The 20389-nt window shown below is 42.2% G+C and overlaps 1 long non-coding RNA gene across 2 annotated transcripts; it reads left to right on the forward strand.

Annotated features, from left to right (window-relative positions):
- The first annotated feature begins 2076 nt into the window (after positions 1-2076).
- Positions 2077-18996, forward strand: LOC105484486 (uncharacterized). Of its 2 annotated transcripts, none has more exons than XR_011611340.1 (3): positions 2077-2270; positions 16577-17579; positions 18295-18996. It is a non-coding gene; the product is annotated as an uncharacterized lncRNA (long non-coding RNA). The 2 variants fall into 2 exon arrangements; XR_989007.2 differs by having other exon boundaries at positions 17456-17579.
- The last annotated feature ends 1393 nt before the right edge of the window (positions 18997-20389 follow it).

The raw sequence follows: 20389 nt of genomic DNA on the forward strand, positions 1-20389 counted from the left end.
AAGAGCATGTTTGAAGGCTGGGGAAGATAGGAAACAGCATATTTGAGGAACCGAAAGAAAGGCAGTAGGGCTGGCCCAGTGGTATTGGGGGTGTGCTGAACAGCATGGAGAGCACACAGTAGACTGGGGCCAACTCATGAGGAGTCTTGTAAATCATAACTGGGCTACCTAGACATCATCCTCTGGGCACTGGGGAACCACTGAAGGATTAAGAGCATGGTGGTTCCCTAATGAGATCTGCATTTTAGGAGGACCTGCCTATGCCAGGATCAGTGCTACCTTGGAGTAGTAGTAAACAAGCAAAGTCATAGGAATCAGTCTCTCTTTAATTGGACCTTTCCGGTTTCCTTCCTCCATCCCCATTCACCAGCTTCCCTTGAAACCTTTTCAAACTGAGGTCTGTTTTTAAGGTCTGCTTCCCATGCTGGATAGCAGAGGAAGCAGGAATAGCTTAAAAATGTGACTGTCACAAGCTGGACTGCCCTTCTCTGTGTCCCTTAAGGTCCTTGAAAAAGGCCATTTCTAGTAAAGTGCAGAAGGAAGCAGAGTCACACTGGATTGTGAGGGAGAGTGGTCCAAACCCCAGTCCCCAGGTTGGACGCCCTTGGCACTTGTCACCGTTTAAAGGCAGTGCCTATTGAATGTTCCCAACACAAAGAAGTGATGAATATCTGAGATGATGGAGATGCTGATTATCCTGATCTGATCACTGTACATTATATGTATTGCAATATTCCTATGTATCCTATAAATATACACAATTATTATGTGTCTGTTTAAAAAAATTAATTAAATAAAGGCAATGCAGAGGGGAAAACTACAGACAAATGTACGGATCAGTGCACAAAATTAATGTGGAATGTACAAAGAGGGGCTTTATCTTCCTAGGTAACTGCTGTTTTATTACTGCTATGACTGACTTACGGCTTTCGCTTTGCTCACACATCAAAATGTAAAACTCTTAATCAGGCCTCAGGTCCTTATCTACATGGTAGCTGAGAAGCAGGTGATGGCAGTAAACTTTAATGACCAGAGGAAGTGTAATACTAATGCGGCCATTTAAACCTCCCAATTTAATTAAAGTCTAGTTCCACGCTTGCTGCTTGCCTGGAGAATAGTCAAAGGAGAACTTTTTTTTTTTTTTTTTAAACCACTGACTCCACCCTCAGGCCAATCCCAAAGCAGCCTGCACTATATCCTCATTTCCTAAAATGGAAGCCGTGTGTATGGAGAACAGGCCTTGGAGGGACACAGGTTCCTCAATTCCGGCCTCTGTGACAGAGGGCTCTCCCGCCCAGTTTCCTTTCCTTCAGAGTGAGGAAGAGTCTGTGTGCAGGGGCTGGAGCCTCTGGACACAAAAATAGAATATTTGAGCGTTTGGATTTTCCTTTCCTGACAGTGAACTTACTCAGGAAGAGGCACTGAAACAAGATTTTTTTTCCTCTGTTTTTCAAAAAACACGTTTAATGGGAGGAACAAAACTGTTGAGAGGAGACTTTTCAGCCCCGTCTTCTTTGGCCCCAAACAGGCTAAGGTGAAGCAGTCTTTTTCTTCCTTAATCGCCCTTTTTACTTGTGAACACATTGCCCCCCCCCCCACCCCCCGCCCAGGACTCCCCCCAGCATGCTTCTAGACGCCTTTGCAAGCCCCCCACCAAGTCTTCAAAGCACCACCATGTCTTTGATTATTGGGCTCATAACTGAGACTTCCCACACAGTGGTATGAAGAGACATATGATTCAAGCATCCTCATTCCAGAAATATTATTAGTCTCAGGAAAAAAAAAAAAAAAATAGGGGCCTGCTCTATGTCTGTCACCTGAAATAAACTCCCTGTTCCTCTCCTACTGCTTCTCAGATACTCAATTCTAAAGATTATTCCAGCTTATTTTGCCACCCCCAAGGTTTCTAACCCCAGCCCCCCAGCTAGTGACTGAAGGAGAGAGAGGAAGAAAGGGACCCTCTGAAGTTGGCCACCTCAGGGTATGTGAAGCACGTGCTTGTCACGTGGAGAAAAAATGTGCTGGGCTAACCTCTGAGACTCCCTAGAGAATCCAGAGTTTGTGTCTCTTTGCAGAGCTCAGAACAGCCTGTATGTTCTCCTCTCCCTGTTGTGTGCCTGGCGCTTCCCCAGTGAGATATCTCCTGCAAAAGCTTTTCCTGTAAGGGGTGGGGAGCTTTTGTTCTCTGGGAAATATGGTGAAGCTAATTAGGAGCATTGTCCTGTGAGGGGGGAAGGCGGAGGGCTTTCTGAGACCGTGGTTTCCACCAGGTAAGTGAGGGCTGCTGAGATCTCTCTGTCCTGCTGGGTTAACAGTTTTAGGCGGAGATTGTGATGAAGCCCGATAACATAAAAATAGATATGTGAAGTATAATCTCTCTCTCCCTTCCTCCCTCTCTCTTTCTCTCTCTCTTTTTTGGCATTTGAGTTTCCAGTACTAACTCACTTCAGAAAAGGACGCTCCGACAATTTGGCTTTTAACTCCCACTGACTTGGTAGAGACTGGAGGTCACAGGACTAATGCCTTATTCTATTTCACTCTGAACATGCGGGTGTGCTGCTTTTTGTTTGTTTGTTTGTTTGTTTGTTTGTTTTTGTTTTTGTTTTTGTTTTTGAGACGGAGTCTCGCTCTGTCGCCCAGGCTGGAGTGCAGTGGCGCGATCTCGGCTCACTGCAAGCTCCGCCTCCTGGGTTTACGCCATTCTCCTGCCTCAGCCTCCTGAGTAGCTGGGACTACAGGCGCCCGCCACCGCGCCCGGCTAATTTTTTGTATTTTTAGTAGAGACGGGGTTTCACCGTGGTCTCGATCTCCTGACCTTGTGATCCGCCCGCCTCGGCCTCCCAAAGTGCTGGGATTACAGGCGTGAGCCACCGCGCCCGGCCATGCGGGTGTGCTGCTAAAGTGAAATTTCCAGCAACGATATAGATTTGGTTGTGAGCTGTTCTTGTAGAAGTAGTTCAACAACTCTTAGTTCTTGACTTCCAAAACAGGAGTAGCATATTTTATGGCATTTGTAAGATATAGCACCACAAAAGTCTTAAAATATATAAGCTATGATTGTCCCCATAGCAGCAAACCCAATTAGGAGCAAACGTGTTGAGGCAGCATTCTGTAAGGTGTATCACTTACCTGGTTTGCTCTCTCTGGATTTAAAAATCTTTATGTATCGAATTCTACAAATATTTATTGAGTACATGCTAGGTAGTATTCTGGGTGATTCAGATATATTCGTGGATGAAACAAACACAGATTCCTGCCCTTGTGGGGCTTATAGTCTAGCTGAGGAAGATAAAGAACAATAAGTAGGTTATATAATATATTGAAAGCTGATAAGGGCTTTGGGGGGAAAATATAGATAAAAATAAGGGCAACTGGGAAGAGTTGTGGTGAAGGAGGCAGGTTGCAATTCAATTAGGGTGGTTAGGGTAACCATGAGGTGGTCATTGAGGTGACAGTTGAAAAAGACTTGATGGAAGTGATGGAAAGCTGGGTGCAGTGGCTTGCACCCGTAATCCCAGCAACTCAGGAGACAGAGGTGAGATGGTCACTTGAGGCTAGAAGTTCAAGACCAGTCTGGGTAACAAGACCCTGTTTCTAATGAATGAATGAATGAATGAATGAATGAAGTGATGGAGTTTGCCATGTAGACATCTATGGAGAAGAACTTTTCCAAAAGAGAGAAGAGCCAATGTAGATGACTTGAGAAGAAAATGTGCCTAGAACAACAAAGAGGCTGCTATGATTGGAGTAGGAGAGCATAGGAGGAGAGTGGAGAGAGGTGACAGACTCCAGCTCAGCAGAGCCCTGTGTGCCATGGTAAGGACTTTGCCTTTGACTCTGAGCAAAAGAGGGAACCATGGGAGATTTTTGAGCAAAGGAATGAAGGGATCTCATTTAAATTTTTACAGAACCATACCGGCTGCCTTGTAGAAAATAGACTAGGACAGTGTATCAGCAAAAGTGATTAATCCTAGGTATGTAAACATATATATTTTTTTCTGGATATATTTTGAAAGTAGAGCCAACAAGATTTGCTGATAGATTAGATGTGGAATGCAAGAATAAGAGTTACATCAAGGACAACTGCAAAGCATTTGGCCTGAGCAACCGAGAGGAAGGAAAAAGCATCAGTGGAGAAAGGGAAGGGTGCACCAGGGTCACTTGGGGTGCATTTGATCCAAGTAACTTATCCATGGTTCTTATCCAAGTGTGTGGATCAGAATCACATGGGATGCCTTCACAATTATACTTGCCCAAGATCCTAAGAGATTCTTCTTTAGTAAGTCTGGAGTAGGCATCCAAAAATATATATTCAATGGAGAGCCGCTAAATTGTAAAATAATAGTTGGTAGAGTTCTGTGTTTAAAATTCTGGATTTTATAATGAAACAAGTGGAAGGAATTATAGATAACCCTCCCACTGTCTGGGATGAACTATATTTTAGGTCCTCCTTTCAAAATATCTTCCAAATAAACTATGCATAACTTGCTAAACAGTTAAAGCTGAAGCATACAAAAATGAAGAATAATAGAAGAAAACTGCCAGGTTAATTTCCAGTCTTTTCCATTATGAAATTGGTAACATTCATAGCCATTTATGGGACAATTCTGTCCTGAGTATATTTAGGTTCCTTTGAAGCTAAGTTAGTGTGGGATATCTAAACATCGAGCCATTCACCATCCCTCCAGCAGTGAGCAGAGAGGGAAAGGCAAACCTTCAGTGTAAAATACACAGGAAGAGAAAAAGAGTGTCTCCAGGAACATTTGGGGGAATAGTTAAAAAGGGGAATGATGGTGTCTCCAACCCAAGCATTACTTAGAAACATTCATCTGTTGGTGAAGATTACTGATCCCAGTTTCCAGACTTAAAAACCGAGACTCAAGGCTAACCAAGTTCTCCTTCTTATACCAAGTAACAATTCAATGGTAGGACCAAGCTTCAAAGTGACTAATCACTTTGGAGACCAGCTTTGCTGGTTCCCAGGCTGTCAGCCCTTGCTTGTCAAATTGGTTCCGCCAAAAGTTGGAATCCCTCGGTGAAAGGAAGGATTGCGTAATGAAGCAGCATTCCATGGGGACTTTCTATTCTGTCTGACTCCCAACCAGATCTTTCTTTCATGCTGGATCATTTTCTCAAACTATTTATTTCTGTGCGGTGGTGGTGGAAACATTGACGACAAAATGGCACCTTCTTACTCAATTTTGCTGCTCCCTGTGTGTCTGACTCACACCTGCTGACAGGAATGAGCCTCTCAGCTTCTTCCTTCCCCGGGGAGCTGGAGGTGGATTTTAACTTGCCCTTGCCCTCCCCACCATCCTCATGAAGACTGTCAGCTTAGCTCTGATTTTAAAACAACAAAAAAGAGAAAGAAACAAAGCAACTCCACAAACCTTTATTACTCAGCAGGTCACTAGAGGCGGAGAAAGAGCAGCTCAATTTTCCAGTCTCACATGGAGGCACCAATGCTGCCTGTGAAAGGCCAGCTTTGACTTGTAAAACAGCAGCTAAATTGTCCACAGAGGCTCTTATGCAAGCAGCAACAAGGGGCTCCCCTTTCCGTGTTCAACCTTCACACAGAAAATATTTTTTGCACTGGCAGGAACGTCTGTTTGAGGACATTTATTTGGGCAACATTTAGAATACTGGTCTTTTTGAAATCAAGTATTCACTTGACTTAAAAAATAATGCTCAGGTCCAATGAGAGTGTGGGACAAAGTAATGTAATGTGCCACTCTTATTGCCAATAGGCTGTGATTGTGAGTTGGTACTTTCTTTTCCCATTACTGACAATAGGCTGGTACTCATTTTTCATTTTCCCTTTCTGCCCCAGACTCTCTGGAGCACAGCTCTTTGCAAGACAGCTGTCCTAGGAGTAAAGGTTGTGTCACTATTTACAAAGAGTAAAGGTGTCTAGTTATATATGGATTAAATCCCTGACTTATCTTCCTTAACACCTTGTTCTATGATACCAAGACAGAAACCATTTGGCGGAGAAGCACTGCCTGTGAAATCTGTTAGGAGTTAGCCGATCTTTAAAAATCACTTTCTTTGGAGGCAGGAGTTGGGTCATTTTTGGACCTTGTTAGAATATTTTACCTGTATATGCACACTTGTTAGATGGCCAGTGATTGTGTTTTTTTTTTTTTTTTTTTTTTTTTTTTTTTTTGCCTCTCTTCTGGGGTTGTTTTGGAATATTGGGAACGGGGCACAATGAAGAGCACATTGCTCTGATTGATATTGTGTTTGTAGTTGTCTATCAAGGTCATTTCCCTAGACGCCAGCCTTTCTTTGTGGAGACAGAAATACTGTGTCGGTGTCTGTCTAACCCCTCAAGAGGTAGGAGGCCAATAAGGAAGACAAGCAGTAAAAAGAGTAGGATGCACATTTATTTATTTACATATATACATGGCAGGTTGGTGCTATAAATATGCCTGTTCCAGCTTTTCCTCCTACTCTGAAACTTCTCTTAAGTCACCTCAGTTCCCTCTTACATTGTGTCCTTGGAAACAAATCCAACGCTGTTATACAATACTATTCTGTTTCTTTCTCTCCCCTGACCAAACAAACTAAGCATCTAGAGGCACTACTTCTGTTATTAAAACTTGACTTTTTTTTGTTTGTTTGTTTTGTTTTGTTTTGTTTTTTTTGAGACGGAGTCTCGCTCTGTCGCCCAGGCTGGAGTGCAGTGGCGCGATCTCGGCTCACTGCAAGCTCCGCCTCCTGGGTTTACGCCATTCTCCTGCCTCAGCCTCCTGAGTAGCTGGGACTACAGGCGCCCGCCACCGCGCCCGGCTAATTTCTTGTATTTTTTAGTAGAGACGGGGTTTCACCGTGGTCTCGATCTCCTGACCTTGTGATCCGCCCGCCTCGGCCTCCCAAAGTGCTGGGATTACAGGCGAGAGCCAAAAACTTGACTTTTAAATCCCAAGCTTGTGAAGCTTGAACTTAAGGCCTGGCTTCTGTAACTCTGGAAAAGGAAAGCACCTGCAGAACTCAGCCCTCTCCTAAGGCAGGATGCGTGAGATTGCAGGTGTCTGTGACACTGGAAGAACCGAGGGCCCAGTCCTCTTAAATTACTGGAAAACAAGTTAAAACAGTTATCTTGATGTTTACTTGCTTTAAACAGTCACGTTTATGTAAAGAAGACATTACCTCAGTCTCAGTCATGACGCCTTCAGGAACCTTGAGGTGTCCTGTTTGATTCAGACCTCCTTCCTCAAGGGAATATAATTCCCTGAGTGCTTGGGTAGAAATAGAATGACCTCATTTTCAAAAAGCTCCGAGTGACCAGCAACCAAGGTGGTATAATTTTTATGCAAAGTGCTTAGTGTAATAGATTTAATGTTCACTCACTGGTTAATGTTAAGAATTTTGGTTTAAGACACAAATATTCATTTTATAAATAATGAGTAAATAACCGTATGGGGATAAATGATACAGTATCTGACTTTAGAAGTAATAACAGCAGGCTGGGCATGGTGGCTCAAGCCTATAATCTCAGCACTTTGGGAGACTGAGTGGTAGGATAGATTGAGCTCAGGAATTTGAGACCAGCCTGGGCAACATAGGGGGACCCTGTCTTTACTAAAAACATGCCAGTTCACCTAGCATGCACATTTTTGGGATATGGCAGGAAACTGGAGTACCTAGAGAAACTCAGGAAGACATGGGAGAGTATGCACACTCCACACAGACAGTCACCTGGTCTGAGAATCAATTATTTTTCTCATCAACATTGTAATGAATGATGTTGAATGAAACAATGTTGTTTGAGGACCAGCTATATTTGATTACCATGGCCTCACATGCCTTGAGGCAAAGAGAGAAGAAAAATATGAACTATGAGAGAAGGAGGTGTAGAAAAGCAGGAAACATTTAAAAGATATATTGACCCAAGCTACCCACCATCATGACATACATTTTTAGACAAGTTGCCTGTTTTGTGTGAGACTCAAGAGCCTGTCTGAGAAAGTACTTTAACTTCATCCACAGTAGGCAGAAACATAGACAACATGGAGATTGATAGAGAAGAGGAGGTACCCCAGAGGAAGCGTTAGTAAGACTTTATCTTATTGAGACTAAGGACAGCTTTCTAGCAGAAAATCCAGAATCAGTTCATCAAGGCTGGATAGAAGGCTGGAGTGGGAAGGGAACAAAGGAGAGCTTGCTAAAAGATGACTGGGTCATGAGAGGCCACACATGCCACACCAGGAAATCAGAGCTCCATCCTGAAGGATTTACACTTTATAAAGATCATTCTGGGCCAGATGAAGTGGCTCATGCTTGTAATCCCAGCATTTTGGGAGGCCAAGGCACGAGGACCACTTGAGCCCAAGAGTTCAAGACCAGTCTGGGCAACATAACAAGACTCTGTCTCTACAAAAAAAAATTAAAAATTAGCCAAGTGTGATGTTGTGCACCTGTAGTTCCAGCTACTCGGGGGCTGACGTGGGAGGATTGTTTGAATCCGGGATGTCAAGGTTGCAGTAGGCCATGATCACACCACTGCACTTCAGCCTGGATGACAGAGCAAGACCCTATCTCAAGAAAAGATCACTCTGGCTGCAGGATGTAGAATGAATTAGGGAAGGGAAAACTGGAGGCAAGATCAGTTGGGAGATGCCTGTAGTAATTCTGGGTAGAGGAGATGGGGACTTGGTCTGGACAGTGGTAGTAAACATGGAAATAGTGGATGGATTCCAGGTATATTTAAGAGATATTGTCAAACTTGATTAGAAATGGGGTGGTGGCTCACACCTCTAATTCCAGCACTTTGGGAGGCCAAGGTGGAAGGATCACCTGAGGCCGGGAGTTTCAGACCAGCTGGGGCAACATAGCAAGAGACCTCATCTCCTAAAAAAAAAAAAAGAAAAAGAAAATTAGCTGGGGGTAGTGGCATACACCCATAGTCCCAGCTACTCTGGAGGCTGAGGTGGGAGGATCATGTGAGCCCAGGAGGTCACGGCTGCCGTGAGCGATGATTGTGCCACTGCACTCCACCCTAAGTGACAGAGAGACCCTATTTCAAAAAAAAAAAAAAAGGAATGGGGCACATATGAGGGAGAATAATTTAGGAAGGACACCCACATTTTAGGCTTAGGCAACTGGTTGTGTGGAAACCCAAGAGAAAGAGCAGGTTAGGAGGCAAAAGCAGGTGAATTTGGAGCAATTGAGTTTGAAGTGCCTATATGACAGCCCCAGCTTTTTTGGCACCAGGGACCGGTTTCATTGGTGGGGTGGAGGGATGGTTTCAGGATGAAACTGTTCTACCTCACATCATCACGCATTAGTTAGATTCTCATAAAGAGCATACAACCCTCGCATGTGCAGTTCACAATAGGGTGGGTGCTCCTGTGAGAATCTAATTTCCACACTACTCTGACAGAAGATGGAGCTCAGGCAGTAACGGGAGCTCATGGTGCTGCTCACCTTCTGCTGTGTGGCCCGGTTCCTAACAGGCCACAAACCGCAACCAGTCCAAGGCCCAGGGGTTGGGGGCCCCTGCTGTAGGATATCTAAGTGGAAATGTCCAGGAGGCAGGTTGATATGTACATATTTTAGGTATGTACATATTTGAGGTATATAAGCTCACAAGGGAGATCTAGGCCAGAATTATAAATATGGGAGTCATAGGCAAATAGATGGTAATCTAGGCCAAAGGAATAGATAATCCCACCCAGGGAAAGTGTGTAGATTGAGAAATGAAGATGCCCCAGTACAGAACACCCAGGGGAAAAGATGGCCAGGGGAAGAGGAGCACACAAGAAAAGCATAGCCAGAGAGGTAGAAAGAAAATCCAGCCAAGCAAAGAGAGCAGCTCAAAAGAAACAGTAGTGTCAAACATTGAGAAGCGAAGAAGTAAACGGAGTAAACAGTGTCCCTGGGATTTTGCAACAGGGAGTTTATCGGTGCCCTTGGTGATAGCAGATTGAGAGAAGTGTTGATGGCATAAGCTGAAATGTGGTGGGGTGAGGAGTGAGTGGGAGGTAGGAAAGTAGTGACGCCAAGTGTAGACAATTTCTGAAAACTGGTTGAAAAGGGGCAGAAAGAAAGAGCAGAGGCCATGGGAGGGCTTTTGTTTGTTTTGCATTTACTAAGCAGAGATTTGAACATTTTAAATATTGAAATAATGTCGTAGGAGAGGGAAACGTGGAGAAGGAAGAGAGGGAGAAATCAATAGGGCAAGATTCCTGAGAAAGTAAGAGTTTGAGATCCAAAGAACAGGCAGGGGCCTTAGCTGCAGAAAAGAGGAATGTTTCCATAGTCTGGTGGGAGGCCAGGCTTTAGCATGTGGTGGGAAGTTGAAGTGGTTATCATCGGGTGGCTTGTATTTTCCCTATTAGTGGGTGTTGAGTCATGAGAGTGATGGGGACATGATTGATGTTTGTGGGTGGGAGGGATGGTTGAAGATTTCTGAAGAGTGGAGAAGATGGGAGAATGCTGCTTTGGAGAAAGAAAGGGAACATGTTACAAGGGGCCCAGCTGGGTCTGGAGTAAAGTAGGAGGACTTCCTTCACTCTGACATAGACTTTTAGACAAATTCCTTGCTTTGTATGAGACCCAGAAGCTTGCCTGGGAAAGCACTTTATCCTGTTCCACGGCTAAGTTTGAAACATACGTAGACATATCAGCTCTTTGTTGGGACATAGCCTAAAAAAATTTCTTGAAATTAATATTAATTAATGATTCATTATAAGTGATATATTTACAGTAAATATGCAGACTCCACAAATATCATTTTTTCCATTTTTTTTTTTTTTTTGATGCAGAGTCTTGCTCTGTCACCCAGGCTGGAGTGTAGTGACACGACCTCAGCTCACTGCACCCTCCGCCTCCCAGGTTCAAGTGATTCTCCTGCCTCAGCCTCCTGAGTAGCTGGGACTACAGGTTCATGCCACCACGCCTGGCTAATTTTTTGTATTTTTAGTAGAGACGGGGTTTCACCGTGTTAGCCAGGATGGTCTCGATCTCCTGACCTCATGATCTGCTCGCCTCAGCCTCCCAAAGTGCTGGGATTACAGGCGGGAGCCACCGTGCCTGGCCTATCATTTTTTCTTTAGAATCTATAGTCACTATATCAGTATAACTAGTATAAGGAGGTAGAATTACTTGATAGTTAAAAGCACAGACTCTGGACGTGGTCACCCTGGGGGTTCAATCCCGGTTGGGCCACCTGCCATCCATGTGATCAAAAGCAAGGTAACTTTTTACCTGTAAAATGGTCATGATAAGAACACTTATCTCATAGGGTTGTTAAAGGAGGTAACATATTTGGTGTAATAATGTTTTTTGATATATTAACTTTTAAGTTATTAACTAATTCTCTTTCTGGAACTGTTCTTTGTGGTATATTCTTTGAAGGAAAATGGGGCAGAGCAGGGAGTGGAACTGGTGGGGGAAAAAAAAAACAAAAAGTATCTTCCTAATTTGACACCCCCTAAATCCATTAAGAAAAGGATGTCAGGGGATGTATTTTAAGCCAATAGCAAGGGAGGAATTGTCTCTGAGACAACTGATGGGCCCTGAAGAGTAGAAAAGACTCTCTCCTTTCTGGAGAGAAAAGAAAGAAGCTGAGAGAAGTGTGTGTGTGTGTGTGTCTGAGTCACTGGAGAGAAGTCCAGACTTAATCAGAACCAAGCCCGTAAGAATAAGGGACAGCTCAGCAAAGGGGATATTCTATTAGTTATCTATTGCTCTGTAACAATTTACCCCAAAACTTAGTAGTCAAAGAAAACAAACATTTATTATATCACAGTTTCAGGGGCAGGAGTCAAAAAGGGGCTTAACTGGGTATTTGTGGCTCTGAGCCTCTCGTGAGATTGCAGTCAAGCCACTGGCTGGGTTGCAGTCATCTACAGGCTTGATTGGAGCTGTAGGACCTGCTTCAAGCTCATTTACATGGCTATTAGCAGGAGGCTTCAGTTTCTCACCACATGGGCCTCTCCGTAGGGACGTTCAAGACATAGTAACTGGCTTTCCTTATAGTGAGTGATCTAAGAGAGAGGAGAGGAAAGACAAGGAGAGAAAAGAGAAAGAGACCAAGATGAAAGCAACAGTATCTTTTATTACTTAATCTTAGATGTCATACCATCATTTCTGCCACATTCTTCTGTCTTATTATATAACCATCTCTGGTACAATATGGAAGGGGTTTGCATGAGAATGAGAATACTAGGAGATGGTGATCATTGGGAATTATTTCAGAGGCTGGCTATCACAGATATCATGATGGGTATTGTTGGAGCAGCCAGGCACAAGTGGGAGCAGTCTGCCTCACTTCCCTGAGCTTTGTTCGGCACCTGTGGCTCTCAACTTGCCTTTGGCATTAGTGGAGGGTGTCTCTTCTACAACAGACATCCTCTCATCACACAAGGACCTTCCAGCAGGAGTGATGGCAACCATGCTCTGAGACTTTGCTTGGTCCTGCTTACCCTATGTGCAGAGAGCCCCAAAGAAGAAAGCCTGGACTTATTGATGGGCCAGTGTACTAAGAAAATTCCCTTTCCAACTGGTGCAGTAGTTAAACATATCCCACCTGCGTAATCGCTAACTTTTACCAGGTGTTTATTTATCACATCCTCACTTTTTAGATGAAGGAATTGAGGCCCAGAGAGGTTGAGTAACTTGTAGCGGGTAATAACTAACATGCGGTGAAAACAAGATTTGAACCTGCTGAATCTTGTTGTAAATCTTAATCTCTATTCTACATGTATGTAGGGCACATGTATTTAGCATGAAGCCCAGCATTGGTAAGTGTTCAATAGATGTTATTATTATTATTAATTTTTCTCATTGGAACAAAAGGTAACCTTCCATTATAGATTCAAGAAGCTAAAGGATGGGTACAGTCATTTTGAAAGGTAAACATTATGTTTTTATTACTCTCTTTTGTTACTTTCATCAACAACTTGGACACTTTATTCATGTGTACAAATTGTCATTTTGATCCCTGTGATCACGTGCCCACCAATTGCCCAGCGGTGGATCTAGATTGATTATGACTACTATTTGTTTTACTCCTTTTCATAAAGTTTTATTAACCCAAAGTCTTTCTTTCAGACATTACAGTCTGGTCTAAATCAGAAGCTGCCAGTTGTCCTCTTAACTCAACTGTAACCCATACCACTACCTTCCTTGAGGTGACTGAAAAGAGTATGGCTTCTGCTAGGTTTGAATTTGGTCTTCATACCAAACAAGCTGTGTGACTTAGGAAAGTTACCTAATGTTACTGAGCTGTTCTTTCATCCTTTGTAAAACTGGGTTGTTGGGAGGACTAAATGAGATAATTTACATAAAATATTTAGCACAGTGCTTATGACAGAGTAGGCTCATAGAGTTAAATGTCATTTTCCTTTTCTTCCTTCAGACAGGGTTTAATTGCTCCAGTCATTGTGGTCCCAATAACTTTGATTGTGCTAGCTTACCACACCTGAAATGTATCAGATGATATTTAAATGCATAAGAAAAGTGCCCAATGATATCTTTATTTATTTTGTATTTTGCAAAAAGTCAAACCTGTCTCCCTCAATATATTCCCTGAAGGCAGGGAATATTTCTGATTCATATTTATATATTTTTTTTCCTCTATAGTACCTAGCAAAGTGACTGGTAATAGTAGTATTTAATATGTATTTGCTGACCTAAATTAAAATCAGAGTATTTAGAACAGACTGAAATGAAAAGAAAACAGAAAATCCTTGCAGTGGAAGATGAAGTAAATGGCATTGGAGATAGGAGAAATTAATATTTCCACGAAACAAATCACATGCACCGTATAGATTTTCCTATTACATATCATTCAATACTCTCCATGAACATTTAAAAATTCAATTAAATGACATTTCAAATATTTAAAGAGATAATGATGACAGAAATAGACAGATTCATCTTTTTAAAAATATTTAATATTTTATTTCATGAGCTTAAGTGATATGAATACCTGGTACTGGATAAATTATACCATTAATCATATTAATGATTTAATTGGCTTCCCAGAGTAAATGTTTCAGTTCTATTGTTGCTTAAAGAGAGAATTATTAGAGAGGAAAAGGATTTACTTTAGAGGAAGGCAATTTATATTCTCTTTTCAACTACTAGAGGCAACAAGATAGGACACTTTAGATCCCTAATGGTGTGAGTGGGACAACAAGCCTGAGGCATTTTGCTTCCCTCGCTCTAGTGTCTAGTTACACCCAAATGACAAAATGTCAACCCTAGATCAACCCCAAACTCAATCATCTGATTTCTCCATGCGCCCCCCGCCAACTCTGTCACTTGGCAGTCTGTGGTTGCTGCCTACTGTTTGGGTGTGCAGTGCTGTGGCTTTTTAAATCTTTCTGCTCAGTGGTGCTGTTCTTCATTCAATGGTACATGTCTTGTCAGAGAAATGCCTAGTCCTGCACAGCTCCTGTGAGCTCTTGAATGGGAGTGAGGTTTGTCTTACAGCAGAGCCCCTTGATCCCCTTTCGGTGTTGTATGAATGTGTTGGATGACTTCTTCAAGGAGCTGTGTCAGGATGGGTTTGAAAACGGTTAGGCTTTACCAGAACCATCTTTCTTTTCCTTCAGGTTGTGTTGCTGGGTCAGGTCCCCTGTTCCAGTCTCTTCTCTCCCCTACAGTGATGATTTTTTTTCCTTTCAAGGGTCCTACTGTTTACCTCTGCAGTCTGGCTTCTATTCATGGGGGCTGAAGGGTGAGAGGGGCTCAGGGAGTGGATAAAGATATTTCTCAGGCGCATTACTTAAACATACTTTTTTTCTAAGCGAGAGTTTATTCATTTGTTTTTAGGCAGAGTCAAAATGTTCCCATATCAAAACAACCACATCAAGGCAGCCACATCAAGATGTTCTTGGCATCAAAATGGCTGTGCCAAAGCTGTGTGTCAGCAAACTTGACTATGATAAAACAGCCTTTATCAAAATGGCTGTATCCTACATTGGCACAGGACTTGAAATGACAGGAATGGTTTCTAGAATGTCATTACTGTTTATAGTAACGTAAAAATGAAAAGTTGTGTTTCTTTCCACCACCAATGCTTCTGCTTTCAATTGGGAGCTAGATTTACCCACAGGGACTCCACAAAGATGATAAAGAGGTACCCACTCCTTACTCCTAATGATCAATGTCTTCTGCAAAAAAGAATTGGATACAATTTGACAAAGACAATCCTGCTTTCACCATGAAAATTGTGAAACTTCCATACTAATTTTATAATCATGTCTTTACACTTTGTTCTCATCACAGAGATCTTTTGGAATTATCTACTAACAATCAGCCAACACATTTATGTCAGCATTGAGGCAGCTCAGAGTCACATGTTCACTGACTACCACTGCATGTTCAATCACAAGCCTGGAAAAACCCATAATACACGATCATGCCCTGACCTGATGCCTCTTCAGGCACCCAATTAGGATGCAAAATCTTTCCTGAAAGGGTTGATGTGATAAACCCTTTCTAACCTGTATTTTCAGGCTAAGAAAGCTTATAGACTAGGGAGATTCTTGCTCTGGGTATACAATACGTAGTGGACATGCCTCTCTGTTCTAACTTAATTGCTGACCAACTCTTCCTTGACTTTCAAGGCACCACACTCTCTTGGCTTTATCCTGCCTCACTGTCTACTCCTTCTCAGTCCTTTTCTGTCTCCTATTTTTCTACCTGACCTCTATATGTTGGAGTGCCTCTGTGCTCAGTCTTGGGCCTTCTTCTCTAAGTATATCTCTCTCTTTAAGACAGCACATTCAATTCTGACACTTTAAATAGCATCTGTGTGCTGACTACTCCAAACATGTATTTCCAGCCCGCATTAGTCCATTTGCACGCTGCTGATAAAGACATACCCGAGACTGGGCAATTTACAAAAGAAAGAGGTTTATTGGACTTACAGTTCCACATGGCTAGGGAGGCCTCACCATCATGGCAGAATGCAAGGAGGAACAAGTTGCATCTTACGTGGATGGTAGCAGGCAAAGAGAGAGAGCTTGTGAAGAGAAACTCCCATTTTAAAAACCATCAGATCTCATGAGATCCATTCACTATCACAAGAACAGTATGGGAAAGACCCAGCTCCGTGATTCAGTCATCTCCCACTGGGTCCCTCCCACAAAACGTGAGAATTATGAGAGCTACAAGATGAGATTTGGGTGGGGACACAGAGCCAAACCATATCACACACACTAACCATTCCCCATAAAACCAATATTTCTATTTGAAAGTCCAAGAGACGTTTCAAACCTATAGGTTCATAATGGAACACTGACTCAAACCTGTTCTTCTTCTAGTCTTCTTCATCTTAGTGTCAAAATGAACTATATAGTCTCCCAGGCCACATACATAGAAGTTATCCCTGATTTTGTTTTTCACATCCCACATATATAATCCACCAGCAAATATTACTATGGATCTGCCTCCCAAATATATCTTGACTATATCTTTTTTCTTCTCTTTCAAATGCCACAACCCTAGTCCAAGCCACCATCTTTTTCCAGGACTATTGCCTCTTTTCTTTTTTCAGTCAATTCAATGAATGCGTATGCAATCTTAACTGATTTCCCCCTCTCTTTTTGTTTTTTAGTTCTCATCAGATCAAGCAAAGCTCAAGGAAGACATCTGAAACTACCCTATCAAGAGTACCTCCCTCCACCCACTACTTGTTTTTTTTTTTTTTTTTTTTTTTTTGAGACAGAGTCTCACTCTGTCACCCAGGCTGGAGGTGCCCTGGCACAATCTCAGCTCACTTAATCTCTGCCTCCCAGGTTCAAGTGATTCTCCTGCCTCGGTCTCCCAAGCAGCTGGGACTACAGGCGCATGCCACTACGCCCGGCTAACTTTATTGTATTTTTACAATAAAGTTATATTGTAAGCTGAGGCGGGCCTGCCTCAGCCTCCCAAAGTGTTGGGATTACAGGCATGAGCTACCGCCCCCGACCTGTTCTTTATTAACTCACCGTGTTGACTTTCTTCATAGAACTTACCACTATATGTAACTTCCTATTTCCTTCCTATTGACCATGTTTCCCTCTAGAATATAAGCTCCACAAGAGCAGAGAGTTCAACTCTTTTCTTCTCCATTAGTCCTCAGGGTTTACCATAGTGCCTGACCCACAGTAGGCTCTTAACAAATATTTGCCGGAAGGAATGAATTCAGGTATTTGCAAAAGAGGGTATTTCTGGGATTCTAAAAGTTTAGGCACCATCAATATTTGCTGTTGTTCAGAAGTATTCCATTCAGATTGGCCACATATACACGTATAAAATACATGTATTATTTAAAAGGAATGAGCTGAGAATATTTTGAGGCCCAGTTCAGACATAATTCTTAAAAACTACTATTTTGTTTGATTGTCCCAACCTGAACACTGGGGTGACAATCTATGTTGCTTAGTATCACCTCATTTGGGCACCAATCATTAGCTATAACTAAAAGTGTTTTGTTTTGGTTTGTTTTGTTTAGAGATGGAGTCTTGCTCTGTCTCCCAGGCTGCAGTGCAGCAGTGCCATCATAGCTTACTGCAGCCTCAACCTCCTGGGCTCAAGTGATCCTCCTGCCTCAGCCTCCCAAGTAGCTAGGACTACAGGTATGTGCCACCATGCTCAGCTGATTTTTATTTTTGTAGAGACAGGAGTCTCAACATGTTGCACAAGCTAGTTTCAAACTCCTGGGTTTAAGCAATTCTCCCACCTTGGCTTCCCAAAGTGCTAAGATTACAAGTATATGCCACTGTGCCTGGACTTAAAGTGTTAAGATCTTATGACAAAACAAAATATTTAGATGAGAAGAAATAATCACATGGATTAAAATGATCAATGTTGATTTTATTAAATAGTTAGCTGAAACATAAATATATACACACTCTAAATAGAAATGTAGTGGGAAATAGAAATTATGATTTTGCAAACTGGTACATGAGTTCTTTTTAGGTAAGTAATTGTCTTTATTTAGAATAATATATTGAGAGATGCCTAAGGGGTGGTAGGTGAGGCTCTGTATAGGTTGGGGGAAAAAACAATAGAAAGATCACAAAATCGTATTCTGCAGAGCCAAGAGCAGAAAAAAAATCACAAAATCATTCTGTATAAGCAATTATTGGGAGGTATGGGAAGAAGAGAGAAGTGGTAAGGCAGGAGGCAGAGTGGGAGAGGAGGCTGAGCAAAATGTCAGGAAGCTTACATTTGGGTTGGTGGAAATAGAACAAGGAAATCAAGTTTTCAGTTTTAAATTGGCTGCTAAAGAGTATTGCATATTTGCCATGTAGCCTCCCTATATGGCAAACATTATCTTTGAATTGCCAGGAACAGTCTACCACACACAGCTGCCTCTCATGAATTTGGGATGGGAAATCAAAGAGGAGGAGCTGTAACCCATTCTTGGGTCAGTGCCAAAAGAAGATAAAGGAACAGCTGCAAGATACTGCAGAGTGAAGAATGGTAATTCAGCAGAAGCCAGAAATCAAACCCAGAGGTACCAAGAGAATGGGAAGCCCAGAAAAATCTCAGGGAGTTTGGGAGAGAATCGACTTCCCGTAAGACCTGGGATGAGGTTTCCAGGTGAGTTTATTAAACTGCAAGGTGGTATTTGACTTCACAAATAATCTAAGAGCCACTGACAATAGGATTCTGCTGACAAATATTAATCACTCCTCACCATAGTATCAGTGAAAACTCTCATTAGAGATGATAGGTGCAACAGACAATGTCTATGTCCTCTCCCTGACAAATTCGTATGTCATCCCCCAATGCGATGGTATTAGATGGTAGTGTCTTTGGGAGTTAATTAGGTCATGAGGGTGGTGCCCTAATGAGTGGAATTAGTGCCCCTATAAAAAGAACCCCAGAAGCTTCCTTGCCCTCTTTCTGCCATGTGAGGATTCAATGAGAAGACAGTAGTCTGCAATCCAGAAGAGGACCCTCACCAGAATGCAACCTCGCCAGCATGCTGATGTAGGATTTCCAGCCTTCCAAACTGTGAGAAATAAATTTCTCATTTGTGTATAAGCCATCGAGTCTGTGGTGCTTTGTCATACCAGCCCCAAATGACTAAAACAATAGGTGGTGTGTGTTTTGATTTTGATCCTCTCCTTTGATCATTCTATCCTGCTTTATTTGTTTCTGTTTTCCCCTGTGGTTCCATACTCCAACGTAGACCATACTGGCCACAGTGATAGATCACTGTTTTTTATTATTTTTAGAGTTGGTTAGCCAGAACAATAAAAATTAAATTTATCAAATCTATGTAGTATGAGCAGGCTAGTGAAAACCAAAATTTAAATAATAGAAAAACCAAAAGTTTTCTGCAAAGAGCATATCCAATTCAGCTAAATCACTTATTCATTGAATTCAACAAATACTCTGCCAAATACTCTGCTAGGTTCTGGAACTTTGACTATGAAAAAACCCAGTTGTTCCTCTCCATGAGTTCACAGTTCAGTGGGGATACAAAAGCAAATACTTATGATACAATGTAGGAATACAATGTAGGAAGTGCAAAATATAAAAAGAATCATGGCTTTTATGAGATCACTGAAGAGAGAGGCACTTAGTGAAGTCTTTGGAAGAGATCAGAGTTAGGAGTGACTTTTTTTGTTTTTGTTTTTGTTTTTTCTTGAGACAGGGTCTTGCTCTATTGCCCAGGCTGAAGTCCAGGCTGAAATAAAGTGGTGCAATCATAGCTCACTGTAACCCTGAACTCTCGGGCTCAAGCGATCCTCCTGTCTCATTCCTCGCAAAGCACTGGGATTACAGATGTGAGCCACTGTGCCCATCCAGGAATGGCCTTTTTAATAAGCTGACAGCTGAGTTGGATCTTTAAGGATATGAAGAATTAGTCAAGACAGATTCTTGATGGGAAGGAAACTGGATTGAGGTTAGATGTAGGAGAGGGAAATAGAAGCAGATGTGGCTTCCAGAAGGAACAGCATAGGCAAAGACATAGAAGGGGAAAAGTGCAAAGACTACATAGGAAACTACAAGTTTTGATTTGCTGGAAACAGTTATAAATGTGCTACAGAAAGGGGTAAAAGGTAGATGGTGGTGACTCTGAGTATTATCTCTAAAAAGTGTAGACCATCTTGTCTGTGATGTGGAAAGGCTAACGGGTTTTGAGGCAGAAAAGTGGAAGGGCAAGAGTAGAGTTTTAACTAAATTGCTTCAGTGTTTAGAGAGAGAACAGTTAGAAAGGGGTTGTAGTTGCACCTGTTGTTATATCTGTATTTAAGGTAGACAAAACAAAGGAAATTTGTTAGCAAATTGTTCTAGACCAGGTGAAAGACGAAGAGAGGCCTTTCTGAGGTGTGGATGGTGAAGATGGAGAAGTGGGAACAGGTCAAGCAATGTTTAGGAAGTTAAACTCTCAGGGCATGGTAACCGATTAGATTTCAGAGATGAAGGA

Source organism: Macaca nemestrina, chromosome 1 (genome assembly GCF_043159975.1).
Source record: "Macaca nemestrina isolate mMacNem1 chromosome 1, mMacNem.hap1, whole genome shotgun sequence".
Taxonomy (NCBI): Eukaryota; Metazoa; Chordata; class Mammalia; order Primates; family Cercopithecidae; genus Macaca; species Macaca nemestrina.